Below are 19,183 nucleotides of genomic sequence, written 5' to 3'. Positions count from 1 at the left end.
TCTCTATAGCAAGTTGCTCATCGAACTTTCTTGAGACCAAGAGAATCATAGTTGTAGATTTTTCTCTTTCCAAAATTGTAGACTTCAAGAACCCGGTGGCTACCTTCAACTTGAAGAGGAATGATAAGACCTATTGCCCCTGGATGGGTGTGCTTGATCTCTAATTCTTCCTTCATAAGGGTCTAAGTACTCTTTAACAACTTCATGTGGATGATACGCACCACTATCTACTCACATCGGGAGTTGCACCAATCGGGTTTGGTCTTCCATCTTCTTATTAAAGTTTGTATACTCTCTGTTCATGAATTTCTATATCAACAAAATCATAAAGTACTTCATCGAAGGGTGAACTATACAAAACAAATTCCATCAACTAATGAGATACAACTTACGTAAAAGTATACATCCTCAATGATAGTATATGTTTCTTCTTCGAATGTCATTTTCCTTACAATGTTGGATGTACCACCTGATCAACGACTTCACATATATGGTGATCACACCGAGTCATAGAATTTTAAACATTATTATGCAGGTTATATGTTAGTTGATGGTTAATATGTTGTGTTCTTTGCTAGTTAATATGTAAGATAATATGTTAGTTGTTAATCTTGACCTCCCCATCTACCCACTCTCTTCCATGCAATGAATGGAAACTTTGCCTTTGAAATAGACTTGGTTGTATCCAAACACTCTAGCATCTAAACAGTTTTGTGGACTGCATAAACCTTGTGAACATCTTCCAATAGTACAGTAGTATGCGAGGAGGTCACCTTTGGTGGTAGTTTTCTTGATAAATGTTTTGGCGAGGCGGACTTGATTAGTTCATCACATTCCCCGTCTAATGTTTTCTTCCCATGACCCGACCTTGCATCCCTTCCCTTATCTTTCTTTCTTCTTTGGTGTGTTTCTTCAGTTTTCTTTTCCATTTCACTTGCCATTTGACTCAGATCGCATCTCACATCGGGGGACCACCATTTCCCCACAAACGGCATCATCATCATCTACATCATTATCACGCTCTCCCAACATCACATTATCATTTTAGATTTCATAACAACAATAGATTTTAGGCGACTATCTACCTCAAAGGTTTGAGCGGTTGTGGGTGACAATACAGAACAAATCGGTTATGTCGATCTTCGCAAGAAAGTAAAGCAGAAAATGTGACCTTCTCCATTTCTGAGTTCAGGACTTCTTCCCCATCAATATCAACATCATCATTGGAGGGAACATCAACATTAGGTGTAGGCCAGGGACCATCACCAGGAGCAATGTCCAAGGGACTAATAAATGGCACATGCTCAACAACATCCATATTATAGACTTCCACTAGGGAACTTTGGCCAACCACATTCTCATCAACAGACTCTTTCACACCCTCTTCCTGTACTTCATTGCTCAAAGACTCCTGAACCACATTCTCTTGACATTTGTAGGTATTTATAACCCTCTCTTCAACCTCCTCAACTAAAAACTCTGGAGCACCCTCATCATTATCATAAGGGCCTTCATGTTCATGTTCTGGTTCTTGAAAAAAACCATGTACATGGTCTTCCCCCATCACCTGGTCATCATGAGGAGTCTTGGGTAACTCTTCACTAATATCTCTCAAAACATCAGCTGCTGCAACAAGATCAGTTTCACTACCCTCTCCCTCTCCCTCTTCTTCTTCCTCACCTAAACCAATCAAATTTCTTCTTTTTTTTGGTTTGTTAGCTTCCTTGCTCTTAGCCTCCATGTCTTTTTTTCTTTCTCAATCGACTTGACTTCTTTTCAAAATTGTTTGCCTTTTGCTAGCCTTTACAGCCTCTACTTTACTTAACCTTGGTGGCTGGACTCTCACTTGCTGCATACTATGTTTCTCTTCAGCCCTCCTCCTTACCATTTTAAACCCCGCATTCACTCTTCTTTTTCTATTTTCTTCAACCTTATGTGAAAGATCAAATGTTACTTTCTTAGAGGATGATGACTTCCTCTTAGAAGGTGGGGTAGACACAAATTCTTCCACAACAGCTTTAACCTTATTCTTAATAAACCGTGTAGTAGGTTTTTTGACAACAGCATCAGCATTGGTGTAGGCACAGCTTCTTCCCCTTGTTTTCTTTGTTCTTGGTCCCTTCACAACCCCCTGGGATGATGATGGTTCACCCAATCCACTTTTCTTCCCACCTGTAAAAAACCCTTTGCGATATTGTCTCCATACCTATCCTAATTTCAGACTTGATGTCATTCCGAGCCACCCTAACCTTGTATTCAAAAGTTAGTTGAGTAAGCATTGCCGGTGTATCATAGAGTCCTATCTTATGAGTCATATCTACCTTATGAGCACTAACATAAAGTTCCCGATATATCCGGTTCTGAACCTATCTTATCGGTTAACATAAAACTACCATAGAGTTTTATTATATCAAGTTTAAGAACCTATCATGTGAGTCCACACAAATGTAATATATACTTCCCCGATATTTTCAGTTTAAGAACCTTTCTTATAAATACAACAGGATGTCAAATGCATTCTTTGATGTATCCATTCTTGAGAATATAATTAACAATGCAATGCAGAGTTTATAATCAACAATGTAGAGTTTATAATCAACAATGCAGAGTTTCAATCATATGTTTACAAGGCCTTTCAAGTAGGTGTGCTGTCTGCCTCTCAAGCATCTCCTCTGAACCGGCGGCGCTTGTGGGCTTTGTTGGTTGAAAGCCACCTTCATTACTTCTTCATTCATTTCTTCTTCTTCAATATATCCAAAGTGTGAAAGGCAACAACCTTACCGCTTAAGAGGCTCGAGCTTCTTCTTCCGTGTCCGAGATGTAAGTTCTTGGGAGGCAACCCCGACCAATATAGTATTCTTCTTGGGAATTTACCATTCAATGCCCTACGAGCCCCAAGAGGGGATGTGAAGGTATGCCCAAATATCAAAACAAATAACACAACCATAAACTGCAAAGGAGTCCTTCTCGGCTAACACATTTTTGTAAATATCATCCAAACAAGATTCCAACATCTCAAAGCAAGGTGTGCCCCATGGAAACCGATAAAAGCAGCTAGGTCCTCTCAAGAAGATCAACATACCTTCCATCTACAAATCCTAGAAGATTAAGGAAACACAACTTGGAGCAAAGACATACAACCTATTGAGCCTAAATGTATCACTTTTATCTTCACTACCAATCGGATTTTGCCACCACTAAAGCATCTAATATTTCGTCGTCTCACTAACGATGCGTGCTTCCTTTAAAAACCTAGCACGAAATTCTGATGTGTTGTTTTCACGTCGATGGTGTAGAATGAGTTAACAAAGAGTTTTACACTAAGACCCATAATCAATGCAACATCACTCTTCTTGAATACCAAATCTTTGTTACCAATCCGATAGCAAAGTCTACCAACTTTATGGTTAACTATGACACAAACTAGAGTAGTTGTTGCATGCATATTTTTTTGGATTTGCAAAAAGCTTCGAAAACAGGAATTCTCAAAATCCTCCATTTCTTCCTTACTAAATTCACCAAATAATTTCTACATTTTATCTAATGACATTCTACATGTCAGGTTAAGCTTCCTCATTTCTCCACCAATAATTCGAACCGTAAAGATAAAATGAGGGTGGGGTTATAATATGGAGATTGAAGTGAAACTAAAAATTAGGGTTTCCAAATTTAATTAAGCTTCACTAGGACAGTTTTCCCCCCTAATTCCCAATTGATTTCTTTAAGTTTCGGTTAATGTGACACGTACGTTCCAAGGTCATTTCCCTCCACGTGTCAGACTTCATTGGGTACCCAACTTCATTTCCCGCCAAAATACTGATGTCCATGTTGATTCCTCTATCAAATGAACAAACATATTCCTACCCTAGAACTATCAGCAACTTTACTATACATTGTCTAAATAATTAATTCTAATAAGGTTAAAAAAAAATTCATAGAATTCAAGATAAAGATTAACATTCTACATGAAGCTTTTTAACATGCCGAAGCATGCTTGCCACTAGATATCATGAAATAAACATGGGTATTTGAAAAAAAAAAAAAGGTTTGATTGCCTTTAAATTGGGGACACATGTCAATCCTCAAATTTCCCGCCAAAATAATGATATTCATATTCGATGCGTCAATGAATAACTATATTGTGGTCTTAAGACTATCGAGAACTTTCTTGTACATTGATAATTATTTATGGGTACCCAAATTATTCATTCAATCCATTTGGGTCCATTTATGGGTTAATTTCGGGTAATTTAGTCGAAGTTGCATACTTGCATGTCCTCTAATATGGCAACAAACGAATTACATTGGGTTTGACAAAGGGTCAAAATTCACTTCATTTTCTAAATTAATTTTGGTCTTGCATGTCCCTTCATTGTTTGTGTGTCATGATGACCATTTACGGTGAGGTGGAAAGAAAACTAACCACCCCACATAATTACAATGCCTCGTTTCCCCGCAAACATTTATCTTTGAAATAGTCATCTAAAATTTGATCTCTCTCACATTATAATATTCTTTTTCTCATTAGCAACAATCTACCAAACAATCTACAATCTACCAAAAGTTATCAACATGCCTCTTCATGGATGTTCAAGCGGTGAAACCAATCGATTACTCAAGTGACGAAAATACGAGAAAATGTGGGATAGTTATTCTAATCACGATGACTACTACACGAATCGAAGAAGAAGATGAAGAAGAATAATAGATGCATGATCCTTATTTTGTTGAAGACCCTCTCCGACATTACATGTGGGAAGACAAACATGATGATGATAGTTCGGTTCAAGGGATGATGGATGATGAAGCGATGAAAATGAAGACGAGGAAAGATGAAGAGCGATGAAGATTAAGGGTTGTTATGTTACATTGTTATGTTCATTCGGGTTTTATGTTGGGGTTTATGTTTTGTCTTAGTTTAAGGTATTTTTGCAATTTTTTTGATGATAGTTGTAGAACCAAAACATGTCATGAATAATCTTTGTGTAGATTTTGCTTAGTTTTAAGGGTTTAATACATGGGTTGGTTTAATTCATGATTTTTATCTTGTTATTTTTACAATAATCTTATCCATTATTCATGTTTTTTTATCATTATTCTTGTTATTTTTACAAGAATCTTATTATTTCTACATTTTTCTTATTAAAAATAATTTTTTTATAATAAAAATAGTATATGGACAGTGTTAATGTCAATAACCGTCCATCTTAATGTTTACGAATCTCGAGGCTTTTAAACCACAGATGCGTTCGTGACCGTTCATTTGCATATCTTCATCTCTAAGATAATCTGTGGTATTTATCCACACACCCATCAAATCACTTCAAATCACTTCAAATAAGGAGAGAGAGTGTTGCATGTCCACGTGGGCATTGTTTGAAAATAAGGAGAATGTCAAAAGTGTAAAAAGTGAGGTTGAAAAGTCAAAATTGAAGAATGGTTACTACTTGAGAACAGATTGACATTATGGGTTATTAATTGGAAAATTACCCTTATTTTTATGCAATTTGAACCAGCAACTCTATCTATTATGATAAATGGATTGCTGCGAAAGTGTGATTTTTTGGAGTAGTCAAATGATGGTTTGCTGAACAATTTGTAGTAATTACATGATTTGTCACAAATTTTAGAATAAGAGATAAATTAAAATTGTTTTAAGATTGGTTTAAAAATATTCTAAATTTTCAACTTGATATACCCACTCTCTACTTTATTCAAGCCTGACATGTTGAAAAGGTCAATAAATATTTTGCAGCCGTTAGAAATGCAGATTTTTGTGTGCTTTAAAAATACAAGTTTCATTTCCCACGCGTTTCAATAAGTATTTTCCAACCATTGGGCACGCAGACAGGCTCATTTATTTTACTTCAAAGGTGCATACATGATTACATCTGAGTTCCAAACATCAAAAACTCCAAGAAAGACGAGCCAGTACGTCCAGCTGCATCTCTGTCGCCTGCATTTTGAAATGGAGCATGGGTTGAGGCGCTGGACGTAGAATTCTCCAAATGTCAAAAAACTGGGGTAGAATCTTCTTATAATGTCCCATAACCAGCTGATACTAGCTCACATCTTGCTGTCAGTAGAACATCAATCAAATACAGTAAAAATTATTTATAGGAATGAATTTTGTACTTTTGTTTGGGCAATGAAGATAAGAAGGGTTACACGTGACTGCAAGCTATATGTACATATTCCTTCATTTTCTCCCAAGTTGGTACGCCTAACTAATCATTTATAAATCAAAGTAGATGACAAGAACATTAATACACAAAAAACAATAATGGGGGATGAATTTCGTTGATTTGCATAGCTGTACAAAGATCAAAGGTGTTAACAAAAGTTTGTTTAAGTTTTGGATTTGCTTGTTTTTAATTTCCTAAAGCAAACAAACGGGAGAGTTGAGTCATGTTTTCATCTTTTGTGAACTTCGCACGCATCTTGTGATATTTGTCCAAAAAAATTCAGATATGGTGGTATGGCTTAGTTTGCCACGGCCCACGGTTCAATTTCTTTGGACTGAGTCTTGGGCTAGAAAAAGTAAAACCCGACCAAAACTTGGGTTGGGTTGTGTGTGTCTGTCAAGAGAAGTTTGTGGATAATGGATGAGGACCCAGTCTTAAGTGTACCAAAATATAGATTTCTGTCACTTCCTCGACACCGGTTCTCAAAATATAGATTTTTAATAGAGCTCGGAAATGGGTTCGAACTTTTAATAATACAAGTATGCAAACCATGCTGCACATTGGTTTTCTTTTTTTCTAAAGTCTTAAAGTCTTAAAACCCGTCATTCGAGTTCGATAGTTAACATGATTTTTTTAGATTCTAATTGTAATTGGTAATTGTATTGGGAATAATTATATAATTTAAGTGATATTAGGGAGGTTTTTCTAAATTTTTAATAAATAGATGGTTTGTTCTAATATTAGCGAGGAAAATTGGGAATAATTATATAATTTAAGTGATATTATGGAGGCTTTTCTAAATTATTAATAAATAGAGGGTTTGTTCTAATTTTTGTGAGGGAGGTGTTTCAAAATTGAGCAACTATGGGAATTACAAATTGTTTACTCGACAGTGGAGAGTGGTTCCTAAATACCCGGCTATCATATAGTGTAGAGATATTATGGTAATAGACTAGAAAGTAGGAATGTGTTCTTTTAAAAACTTGTTTAATGACATATACAAATTTTGTGCTAAAATCATGTGTTTTAATTGGGAATGAAAAAAATCCTATTTTAGTTAAAAATCTATTTTAATTTCCTAACAAATCGTTTTAATTGTGTTTTGAAACCTCTTTTTTAATTGGGGGAAAGGATCTCGATTTAATAGTTGATTTAATTTAGAAGTGTGTTTCTCATTTTAGTAAGAGAATGACTCCCGTTTTATAATTTAAATTATAAATATTAAAATTTCATTTTTTTTATTAGGGGAGGAATTCCCGCCGTGAACGACTCTACCATCTATGAAATCACATTCAATGTCATCTTCTTGCACATGTTTGTTAAGTATAAGCTTTATAACTTGACTAATCACATACTCATTGATGAATTGATTGTCGAGCATGTGTTCTGTGTGGACATAAAGGCGTTGGCAAACCCATCCTTTTGTCAATGCTACAATGAACTTCAAGAGTTCCACACTTAAATATCTTTTGAGAATATTCCGAAAACAATATCTGCTCTTAGCTAGATGGATAATCGTCACAATTCTCTTCAATATACAACTTCATACCACCTATTGTCTCGATCTGATCAATCACTTCAGTTTCATTAGTGTTCACAAAGTGCAAGGTTATACTTGCCATATTCAACACTCTAAAGATTAAACCTCTAAATCACATCTCCATTTTCATCCTCATAATGGAAATTTTGTTATGTGAGGCCAAAAAAAAAAATGTATTTCTAACAATATCAATATATAATTAGATATGCAATAATGTTGTAAAATAGATATTGGAGATTGAAAGAGGTTGTGTGCTTGCAACCTATTTTATGTATAATATGTATATATTTTATGGTGTATAATGTCCTATTTTATATATACAGTGTGTTTTTCAAAAGGTAAGGTAATAATAAGTTTAATGGATGCGAGGAATGTTTTGAAAGTTTGTGGTTTTTGGTTTAGTAGATGGTAAAAGAGCAGTGCAAGAATCAGGGCCACTGAATCCCATTTTAAAACAAGATTTTGTGTTTCATTATGATAGGTTAGTATGTTCCAAGATACTGTTGTGAAAGTATTAATATTTCTTAACATATTTCATTGGAGAGACTTGCCACATTAGTGTTATAAAATAGTCATTTCATTAAGATAGTCAGTTATGTGATTAATTTTGAAAAAAAAAAATCACGGGGATTCAGAGCTGCCCAGCTAGATCTCATTTAAACAATCTAAACGAATAATGATTGTATATAATAAACTATGTTGCCACTCTTTAGAACATGGTGATAGACACTACAAAGTGAGATTGATTTACCAAATTCAAAGGTTTATACGCAATAAAAAGTGTGAAAGGATACAAACGTTCTAAATTTATACTAATGAGCGGAATTGGTCACATGGAATTTATGATCAGGACTGAGTCCCCAATGAAATCCATTAGCAACGGTATGAATGTGGAGGTACATATAATGAGGTTGCTCAGGGGAATGTCTATGTAAGATAATGATTCATAAATACATATTTGGATCTACTTCACCCAATAATTTATTTAGAATATAAATAATATAAAAAAAAATGCGATAATGACATCGTTTAATCTATTTGTAGTGGTTAGCAAGACTCAGATTGTTGAGAAAATGTGGGGAAAGAAACTTTAAATGAGGTAATCTTATCTGCCTTTTCCCTAAGGTTGGAGAGAGAAGAAAACTCATTTTGTACAAGATAACAAATAACATCAACCCTAAGAAAAACCACATTTATTCAGAGATGTACAAAAGATGCAGAGATACAATTACACTATAATTCGTTTTTATTAGGAGAGATATCATGTTTAAATGAGTAAAGTTCAATGTAGGAGAGTAAGAGAAGAGTTCTTATTAGGGTTAATTAGTATTATCCCTCTACTAGATGAGCCAATTAGGATTTCCCCCAACTAGATGGGAAAATTAGGGTCTCCCCCCTGAGTACACACAAAAAAAAACACGGTGTTTTTTTTTGTGTGTACTCAGGGGGGAGACCCTAATTTTCCCATCTAGTTGGGGGAAATCCTAATTGGCTCATCTAGTAGGGGGATAATACTAAAAAATCTTTCTTATTATGAGTGTTCAAATAATGAGAGGAGGTTTACATTTATATAGATGAGGGAACCTCATCACCAATATATAAAGTTATATTAGGAAACGTAACCTCCTCATCAAGATATAAATAAGTTACATTAGGAAACGTAACCAATTCTCTTCATGGATATTGGACCTCATGGTGGGCAGCCATATTGGGCAGAGCCTATAGATTATAACACTCCCCCCTGGATGTCCATCATTTCTAAGTATATTGCCTCATTAAAATCTTGCCAGAAAGGCAGAAACCTTGTGGGAAAAATATGAGCGAAGGAAAAAGAGCACAATCTTTAGGTCTTAGATTTGGTGTTTGGACACACTTAATGTTGCCTCATTAAAACCTTGTTAGAAAAACCCATTGGGAAAAATCTGAACTAAGGAAAAAGAGTAGAACGCGTTAAATCCGTATAGTTGATACAATATTCTAAATGAATACTCCCCCTGAATTTAATAAGACTGATTCCATACTATTCTAATTCCAATGTTGAAGACATGCTTTTTTAATGCAATTCGTGATATGCATTGTGTGGTCACCTTTTGGTGTAGTTTTCTCTCATTTGAGATATACATGTTGCATTGTCTTCATATGTGGTGGTCGGTTTGTCTGTACTAGCTGGCAATCCATTTGTTATTCTTATATGTTTTACAATTGATCTCAACCAGAAACATTCTTGAGCTACTTCTTGTAATGTTATTTTCGGCATAATTTGATGAAATAGCTACCATGTTTTCCTTGTTAGATCTCTATGAGAAAGTTGTGTTACCATTTGTAAAGACACGACCATTTTGATAAAGAGTTTTGTGGGGGTCAGATATGTAGCCTGCATCAATGTAACCTTGAACCATTATATCATTCAATAAAACTCTTTGAGTAGAACATTCCCAATTCTTTCATACTCTGAAAATATCGAAAGACATATTTGACATCATTCCAATGTCTTTTAGTTGGTTCCTTGGAATTGTTGAATTTGGCTATTAAATTAACTGCAAAAAAAATATTAGATCTTGCTAAACATGATAAAACATTAATAACACGTATATATAGTAATTTCTTGACCAAATAGTATTTCACCTTTTTAGTTGGGGTGGGAAGGACTATCTTTTGAATTTAGAGTCCTTATTACAACCATTGGGGAACTAAGTGGATGGGATTTGTTGATTTTTTTTCAATATTTTCTTAGTATATGTTTCCTTATGGACTCGTATTCCACTTTCTACTATAATTGCAGTCCCAGACAGAGCTAGTGTTGACCTCCCAAGGTATTTTATGCATTCTTTATAGAATGTGAGGCTGTGATTAATGCATTATGAGTTCTAACAAGGTTTGAGATCGTCAACATAAATTGCAGAGATAGCAAAAACATGTTTATGACTTCATAATCCACATATATGGTCATTTAAGTATCCTTATTTGATCAAATAATCATTTAGATGATGTTATCTCGTACGTCAAGATTGTGTCACTTTGACTTTTGTATTTGATCGAATACATATTCCACTGTTTTACAATTGATCTATAACTCTATAGAAGAAGATATTTTCTTGTAGGATTACATATGTAGTTGCGCTATCCACTAAACACTGCTCATCATCCTGCAAAATAGAGTTATATCTAACTAAATAAATAATACGTTGTGATAGAATAATAAGCAATAAATTGGAATTGGCTAAACCATTAACCTTATCATGTTCACATAAGTTTCCAACTATTATTTAAGTGAATTTATTGGGATCTCAAAAGCTATCCTTCTTAGCATTCACCTCAGGAAGGGTGCAACCAAATCCTTGTAGGACTTGACTTTTGCAGCACTTGTGCAGCATACTTGCTGGTGGTGACCTTTTTTGGCCACATTGAATACAAACCTCGCCCGTGTGATCTTGCTTTGACTTATGCTCATTGTCTTTCTTAGGCTTGTCATTTTTAGCATATTTTAACTTGTGTTTGTGCATTAAGAAGTCATAAACAGGTTTTTGAATCAACAAAAAATATTGAGTAACGAATAATCTATAACGATTTAAGTATGTGCATGTCAAAATTGTTTAGAAAAATATGGTACGTGTCTGACTTCATGCATGCATATTTTCAGACCTGTTCGGCCTAAAAAACACATAAAAGTTATAGATCTACAAATCCTCTTTAAAACAAGGTATAATACATTAAAATAAACGGATCAATATTGAATTTACTACAATATTTCTACGATAGACAGTTGAAATTGAATAATTGATGCCTATATATTCCAAAAATAATATATACTTCTTTTGCTCATAATACAATTATGGGATAAAGACGATTTTAGTGATTAATAATATACATCTTTATCATGTTCTTTTAATCATCTCTACAGTGTGATATAAATGTAACATTAAAATAATAATTGTTTTAACAAATCATAAAGTATCCCTAAAACATCAATAATATAATTGCTTTAACTCTAAAATTTATATGGAGATCAAGCAGATACTTTTTAAGACAAGTGAAAATTAATTTAAGGTTACATACTTTTTAGTCTTAAATTAGAGATGTAAAAGAAACTTGTAGAGCATGTTGATAATGTGTTGCTGCGACTCAATAATTATGCAAATGAGTGAAGTTCAATATAGAAAAGTAAGAGAGTAATTCTTACTATGAGTGTTCAGATAATGAGAGGAGGTTTATCTTTATATAGATGAGGTAACCTCATCACCAATATATAAAGTTACATTAGGAAACGTAACATCCTCATAAAGATATAAAGTTACATTATAAAAGCATAACCAATTATCTTCATGGATATTGGACTTCATGGTGGGCAGAGCCCATAGATTATAATAGGTAAAGGTGCCAATGGGTACCCGATTACTCGGAACCGAGACCGAATATTTCGGTTTTGGGTCTTAAAATGTTAGACCTATTAAAAATGGGTCATAAAAAACCGAACTGATAAAAAACCGAAACTGTATAACTGAATAGTTAAAAACACGTGGGTACCCAAAGCAAAATCGAAACCGAGTATGATTTTGATATAGTTATCTATCGACGTTTGTTGGACAAATATCATTTTCGGATAGGAGACACTTTTTTTTTAAGCATTACCAAAACAAGAGTGGAAAATACACAAGCGGGAAATACGGAGTGTTGGCGCTAAAAGTTGGGCACAAAGATCGAGTATGAGAAACAGAACAAGCTAACAATGTAAAGTTTCATAAAATGGTTTTATCTGTTGCGCCCTCCATATGAGAGTGAAGGATATAATATTTACAATTTCCTCTGTGTAAGCTTAAGCTTTGATCGTGGAACTATTCAACCACTTAAAGCACTTTAAACCACCTCCCCGAAAAAAAAAAAAAAAACCTTTAATACTTTGTGTGAATGCATCCGAAATAACAACTTTTTTGGGGGTTTGATTTTGTGTAGCATAGATTATTATCGAGGGGGGGGTTTGTAGCAAGGGTTGAACTTATCACATGAATGATTAATATTTTTATAGTGTATGATGGATATATATTACCAACTTCCCTTAAATGGTAGCAAGTTTATTTTTATTTTTGTGTGTGATAGGTATTCAATGTTTGAAATTTTGTTTTGATCTTGCAAGGTGGAATATGATTTTTTCTTATGCAATTCAGATTTTCATTCTTTTGTCTTCTAGTTTATGATTGCATATTTTACCTAAAATAAAGCTCAATTCATTCTTAATCATCAGATTGTACAATAAAATGGCTAAATCTATTTTTGTTTTATTTTATCACCACATACATAGAATGCCTAGATCAGCTAAGAGAAAAGAAGGTACTAGTAATGTCCTAGCTCCTAGAGAAGCACAAGTTGAGGGTCGTCTTCGTCCTCCAAAGTGAGCAAAAACATCTAAGGAGTGGATTGATTTTGAAGAAATTGAAGATGAGAGTGGAATAACTGTTTCAGCTCAATGTAAGCATTGCAAAACATTTTTAAGTGCGGTTTCTACAAATGGAACTAGCACCATGTGTAGACACTTGAATGAGAGATGTTAGATTTTCAAAGCTAAACAAAAAGTTCATACAACTTTAAAGGTAGATGGGAAAAAAGGGGAGCCCTCCTTGAGTTTCCAAAACTTTACTTATGATCCGTTGGTAACTCGTGAAGCCATTGCCGAAATGATTGTATTGCATGAATACCCCTTCACAATGGTGGAACACATCGGGTTTTGAAAGGTCTCGAAGTCAATGCAACCAACATTCAAGTTGTATAAGAGAGGCACGACTATAACAGATTGTCTAAAGTTGTATGATAAGGAGAAGAATACCTTATATGAGAACTTGGGGAAGCTCGAATGTCAAATCGGCCGGTTTCACGTCTGATATGTGGACTTCAAGTCAAAACATGAGCTATATGGCTTTAACAACGCACTACATTGATGACAATTGGAAGTTGTAGAAAAGAGTTATTTGTTTTTGCAATGTAAAAGGTCGACATACAGTAGAAAACATAGGAAACGTTGTCCTGGAAAAGCTATATGCATGGAATCTTGATAGGAAGATGTCCATTGTTACATTGGATAATGCTTCTTCAAATGATGGCGTAGTTCATGAGATATTTCAAAAACTTCAACCTAAAGGTATGCTTCTTTTGGATGGCCAATTGCTTCAAGTACGTTGTTGTGCACATATTTTAAATCTAATTGTTCAAGATGGGTCAAAACAAATAGAGGCCGAACTTGAAAAGGTTCGAGCCACAATCAAGTTCATAAAAATTTCACCTCAAAGACACCAAAAGTTTGAAGGTGTTTGTGGCCAAGCCCAAGTCCCAAGTAAAAGATTCGTTCAAGACGTATGCACTAGATGGAATTCCACTTATAAAATGCTTCAGTTAGCATTGGAATTGAAGTTTGCATTGGCACGTTATGCTGAAGTTGAACCAGAATTCAAGTGTGGTCCTGCTGATATAGATTGGAATAATGCACAACTTGTTGTTGAATGCTTGAAGGTGTTTTACAATGACACTAAAATTCTGTCCGGAAGTTCTTATACAACGATGAATCGTTACTTTGATTTATCTTGTGACATTTATTTGCAACTCTGGGAATGGTACGCTTGTGGAGACCAGTTCATTTTTTCCATGGCCATGAAAATGAAAGAGAAGTTTACTAAATATTGGAACCTCACAAATGTGGTATCTTCTATATCATCAATATTAGATCCTCGCATAAAGATGAAGTCGATCAAGTTCTACTTTCAATTCCCTTGATATCTGGTGCTGATTCTGAGAAGCAGGTAACATGTGTTAGTAACGTGCTTACAAGATTGTACAATGAGTATGCAGCTTGCTCTTCTGTACCAAGTCAGCCATTCCCATGGAGCACTAACACTATTGGCAACACTTGTGGTGCCTCTTCATCAAGTCATGTTACTCGAGTCAATGATGCTACTCCAAAGAGTACCTCAAGCTCTAAATTAAGGCGTTTTGAAGCATACCTTGAAGATAATTCAGTAGATGTAAGTCTTAAAACTGATTTGGAGGAACCTGCCCTCCCACTGCAGAAAGGGAAAGGCTTAGATGACCAAAGTTTCGATATCATAGGCTGGTGGCAATACAATGCCCCAAAGTATCCTATCATGGGTAAAATAGCTTGTGACATTTTCGGTTGCATCTGAATCTGCATTTTCAACTGGTAATAGGATTATCAATCGATATTGATCAACCATGCGGCCACACATTGTTGAGGCATTGATATGTACCCAGGATTGGATTAGAAAGAGACTTGAAGTTAATATTTTAAGTTTGTAGTAAATTTTATAATACATATGTATGATGGTTCAATTATTAAATCTTTCATTATGCACATCCATTAGATGGTGGACTAGCTGGAGACAAGTGCGGAATTGAGACACTTGGAATGGCCATTGATGAGCTTGAAATTAATGAAGATTGCGGTGACACTGTGGAGCATGAAGAATAAATTGTTGATACAAGTGCTCCTATTTTAGATATTTGGGATATTGATGAGGATGAAGCCTAAAAGGTAATCAAACCAATTCAATGTGGGTTCGATTGATTTTGTTAACTTAGTTGGTTCAATTCAAGAAAGTACTAATGGTATAATTTCTATTTCATTTATTTGTTTTGTTTATTGATGACAGGAAATCTAGGAATGAAGTAGCAATGCCAAGAACTGTACAATTTTTTGTGATACATGGTGTGGTCATATTAACTATAACATAGATATTTATCTAGACTTTACATAATATCTAACACTTCAACTTCTTTTTGTGGAAAGAACTGTGGTAACCAAAAAGTGGTTTTTTTGTTCCATATTTGCTTTTAGCCTGATCATACTTGGGAAGTCTTATTTTATACATGTGTGTGTATGGTCTGCATATATATATATATATATTGGTAATCAAGCTGTTTTATTTATATCAACAAAGGATTACATTAGCATTGTCATGCTCCAGGCTTTGTTTCAGCCATATTGGAACTATCTGACAAGGAATACTAGGGAAAACAAACTGAATGTTGACCTCATTGTTTCGATGGGTGATTGTCCAGTTCTTGTACTGTGGATGTGTAGAAGCAAAAGTCGCCATCTTCTGTGCCACTAAGTTTCCACTTCTGGGTACATAATTAATATTTACATAACCAAAATGTTTAAAAAGATTTGCTGCATCTGAAAGTATCAATTGTGCTGTCTAGGAAAGATTTGAAGTCTTATTTCCCATATAATCAACTCCAAGCTAGCTTTCGCCTCTAACTCCACGTGAAGCTTTAAGGAGGTGTTTTTTGGACACCAACTAATGGCTATGAGAAGTCCTCTACAATCAGATTCTTCTGCACTGGTAGAGCGCCGCTTGTGCTTGTTCCTGCAGCCACCAATTTGCCTTTGTCATCTCTCAACACATACCCATAACCTGCTTGTTTTTTATTTTTAAGAAATCTAGCATTTACATTCAACTGAAGATGTTCCTTTGGAGGAGGAAACCATTTAACAGTGCTGGACAAAAGCAGATTGTTTGTATTGGACCTAGGTATAATAAGAAGGTCAAAGAAATTTTTTTATGACTTTGCTTATTCTGCTAATAGAAGGTGTAGTCTTGGTATGGAGGATGTTACATCTGTCCACCCAGATGTTATAGTAAAGAAGCAGGCAGAATTTGGTCCACTGTTTAGTTTCTATTAGCCAATCAGGGGGTGGCTTGAACCAAATATCAATCCACCTCTTAGAGGATTAAAACTTGAATTCCTCTAGACGAAACAGCCAAGGTGTTTGAAACCATAAAGCTATTGTGAATGGGCAGACCAGCAGAAGATGGTGCACACTCTCTAACACATTTCCACATAGAAGACATGATTATATTTATTAGGGATAAACATAATATTAGATAAATGATCTCTAGTGGGTACCATCTCATGATAGAACTTCCATGCTAGGAGTGTGTGCTCGGCAAATTTGCATTATTCCAGAAAGACAAAGTGGTAGCGTGGGTTACCGAAATATTTACAGGCATGCTTAGTTTATTATACATAGATTTAATACTATATGTGCCTTTTTTTGTAAGATTCTAGTGTAAAGAGTCAACTAGGTTTCTAGTTGAGAGGTAAACATTATGAATATGCATGTTAGTGTCTTGGTCGAAAAGAGAATGTACAATAAAAGAATTCCATGTTCTACTGTGTTGATTAATCAAATGTGATGATACAGTAGTGTAATTAATATTGACAGGATAAAATGGAGGGATTTTACCACATGGTAGCCAAGAGTCTTCCCATATATTTATGCTTGTACCTGTTCCAACATGTCATATGGAATTGTCTCTAATAAGAGGTAGAATATACAACATACCTTGCCAGAACCAGGAGGATCAATTTTTTCTGCAAGTTTGCAAGTCTGTAAGATGTTATTGTTGGGAAAATACTTACTCTTAAGCTGGGAAGCTACTAGAGAAGTTGGATTAGTAAGAATATGCCAGAAAATTCTAGTTAGGTGAGCCAAATTATTAAGTTTGGAGTCTCTAATGCCTAGGCCTCCGGCTTTTTTGGGTTGACATATGAAAGACCAAGTTTTAAAATAGTAAGGATTATTTTTCTCTGGCTGTTTTCCCCACCAGAAATCTCTTTGAATCGCATTAATTTTTTCCGTAATACCTATGGGTAAAAGGAAAGTGCTCATATGATAAACAAGCATAGCAGAGGTTATGAACTTAATGAGAACTGTTCTTGTGGCTTGAGATAAAATTTTACTTTTCCAACCCAAAATCTTCTTGTTAATTTTAAGGATTAGATCATTGAAAATCTCAGATTTGGGCTGACCAAGAAAGAGTTTTGTACCCAAGTATTTTTCTCCCATGACAATTCTTTTCTTATTAAGAATTTTTTGCATATCGACTACTTTATAGCTAGGAATATTTTTACTAAAGTGAACTCCCGGCTTTTCAAAATTTATCTCTTGTCCAGTGATATGACATAAATCATTGAGGATAGCAAGAACAGAGTTTGCTTCCTTTATATCTGCTACTACAGAAGATAAATGCATCGTCTGTGAATAGCAGATGCGTAATGGGATAGTTGTTTTTAGCTATTTTAATCCCATGAATATTATTATCAGAAACAAGTTTATTTATAAGTCTATAAAGGACTTCCATACACAAAATGAAAAGAAGGGGAGACAACGGATCACCTTGTCTAAGTCCTCTTTTTGATTTAAAGTGACCATGAGGAGTACCATTAACAATGACAGAGAAATGAGGGGAGGATATACAGTTATGGACAAGGGTTCTTAAATGAGGGTCAATACCCAAGGATTTCATGATCTCAGTTATCGTATTCTAGTTGATTCTGTCAAAAGCTTTAGACATGTCAACTTTGATCGCCATAAGACCAGAGATGCCTTTTTTCCTTTTCATGGTGTGGAAAATCTCATGTGCAAGAATAACATTATCAGAGATTTGCCTACCAATAACATAAGCATTTTGATAAGGTGATATGCTAGGGAAGAGAATAGCTTTGAGTCTGTTAGCTAGAGTATTGGAAATGATTTTATAAGAAATGTTACATAAGCTAATGGGCCTAAAATCTTTACTGTTGGTTGGATTAACAAACTTTGGGATAAAAGCAATGTTTGTATGGTTAAGATTTTCAAGACTGTGAGCATAGGTGAAAAAGTTTGAAACCATATTGAAGATGTCTTCATGTAACAGATCCCAAGATTTTTGGTAGAATAAAGCAGGAAAACCATCTGGACCAGAAGCCTTAAGAGTGCCCATCCCAAAAAGAACAGACTTAACCTCTTTTTTGGTGATTGGAAGAAGAAGGGCATCATTTTCATCTTGTGTAATGATGTGGGGGAAGACAAAGGGGATGGTTGTAGAATTAATAGGTTTATCTTCATTAAGAAAGTTTTTAAAGTGAGTCACCAGAGTTTTACCAGTGAGGGATGAGTTGGAGACCCAAGAACCATCTTCAGTTTTCAAATGATCAATCCTATTATATTTTCTGTGTCTTAGGGTCTTAATGTGAAAGTACATCGTATTTATGTCCCCCTCTTTTATATCTACATCCCTAGACTTTTGTTTCCAAAAACTTTCCTCACATTCAAACAGATTATCAAGTTTATTAAGGGCAGTTTAATTTCTCAAGAAAAATGTTTTCAGCAGTGGGTGCCTTCATTTGATAGGAAGCAGTTTCTATACGTAAGTCTTTTATTTGCTCAAATATATTACCAAAAGTTACTTTATTCCAAAGATTAAGAGCCGTTTTAGTCGAACCCAGATTTTTTGAGAAAAAAAGATGTGGAGGAAAAAGGGGTTCTTAATGATAAGAATTATTCAAGTAGAGTTTACCGTATTGTGGTAATCAGGGTGATGTATCCACATGGACTGAAATTTAAAAGGTTTTGGGGTAGTTTTATTGGGTGGTTGGATGTCCAGAAGGATAGGACAATGATCAGAAC

This window comes from Coptis chinensis, chromosome 3, assembly GCF_015680905.1.
Source record: "Coptis chinensis isolate HL-2020 chromosome 3, ASM1568090v1, whole genome shotgun sequence".
Classification (NCBI taxonomy): Eukaryota; Viridiplantae; Streptophyta; class Magnoliopsida; order Ranunculales; family Ranunculaceae; genus Coptis; species Coptis chinensis.
Note: the sequence above shows the minus strand (reverse complement) of the source record.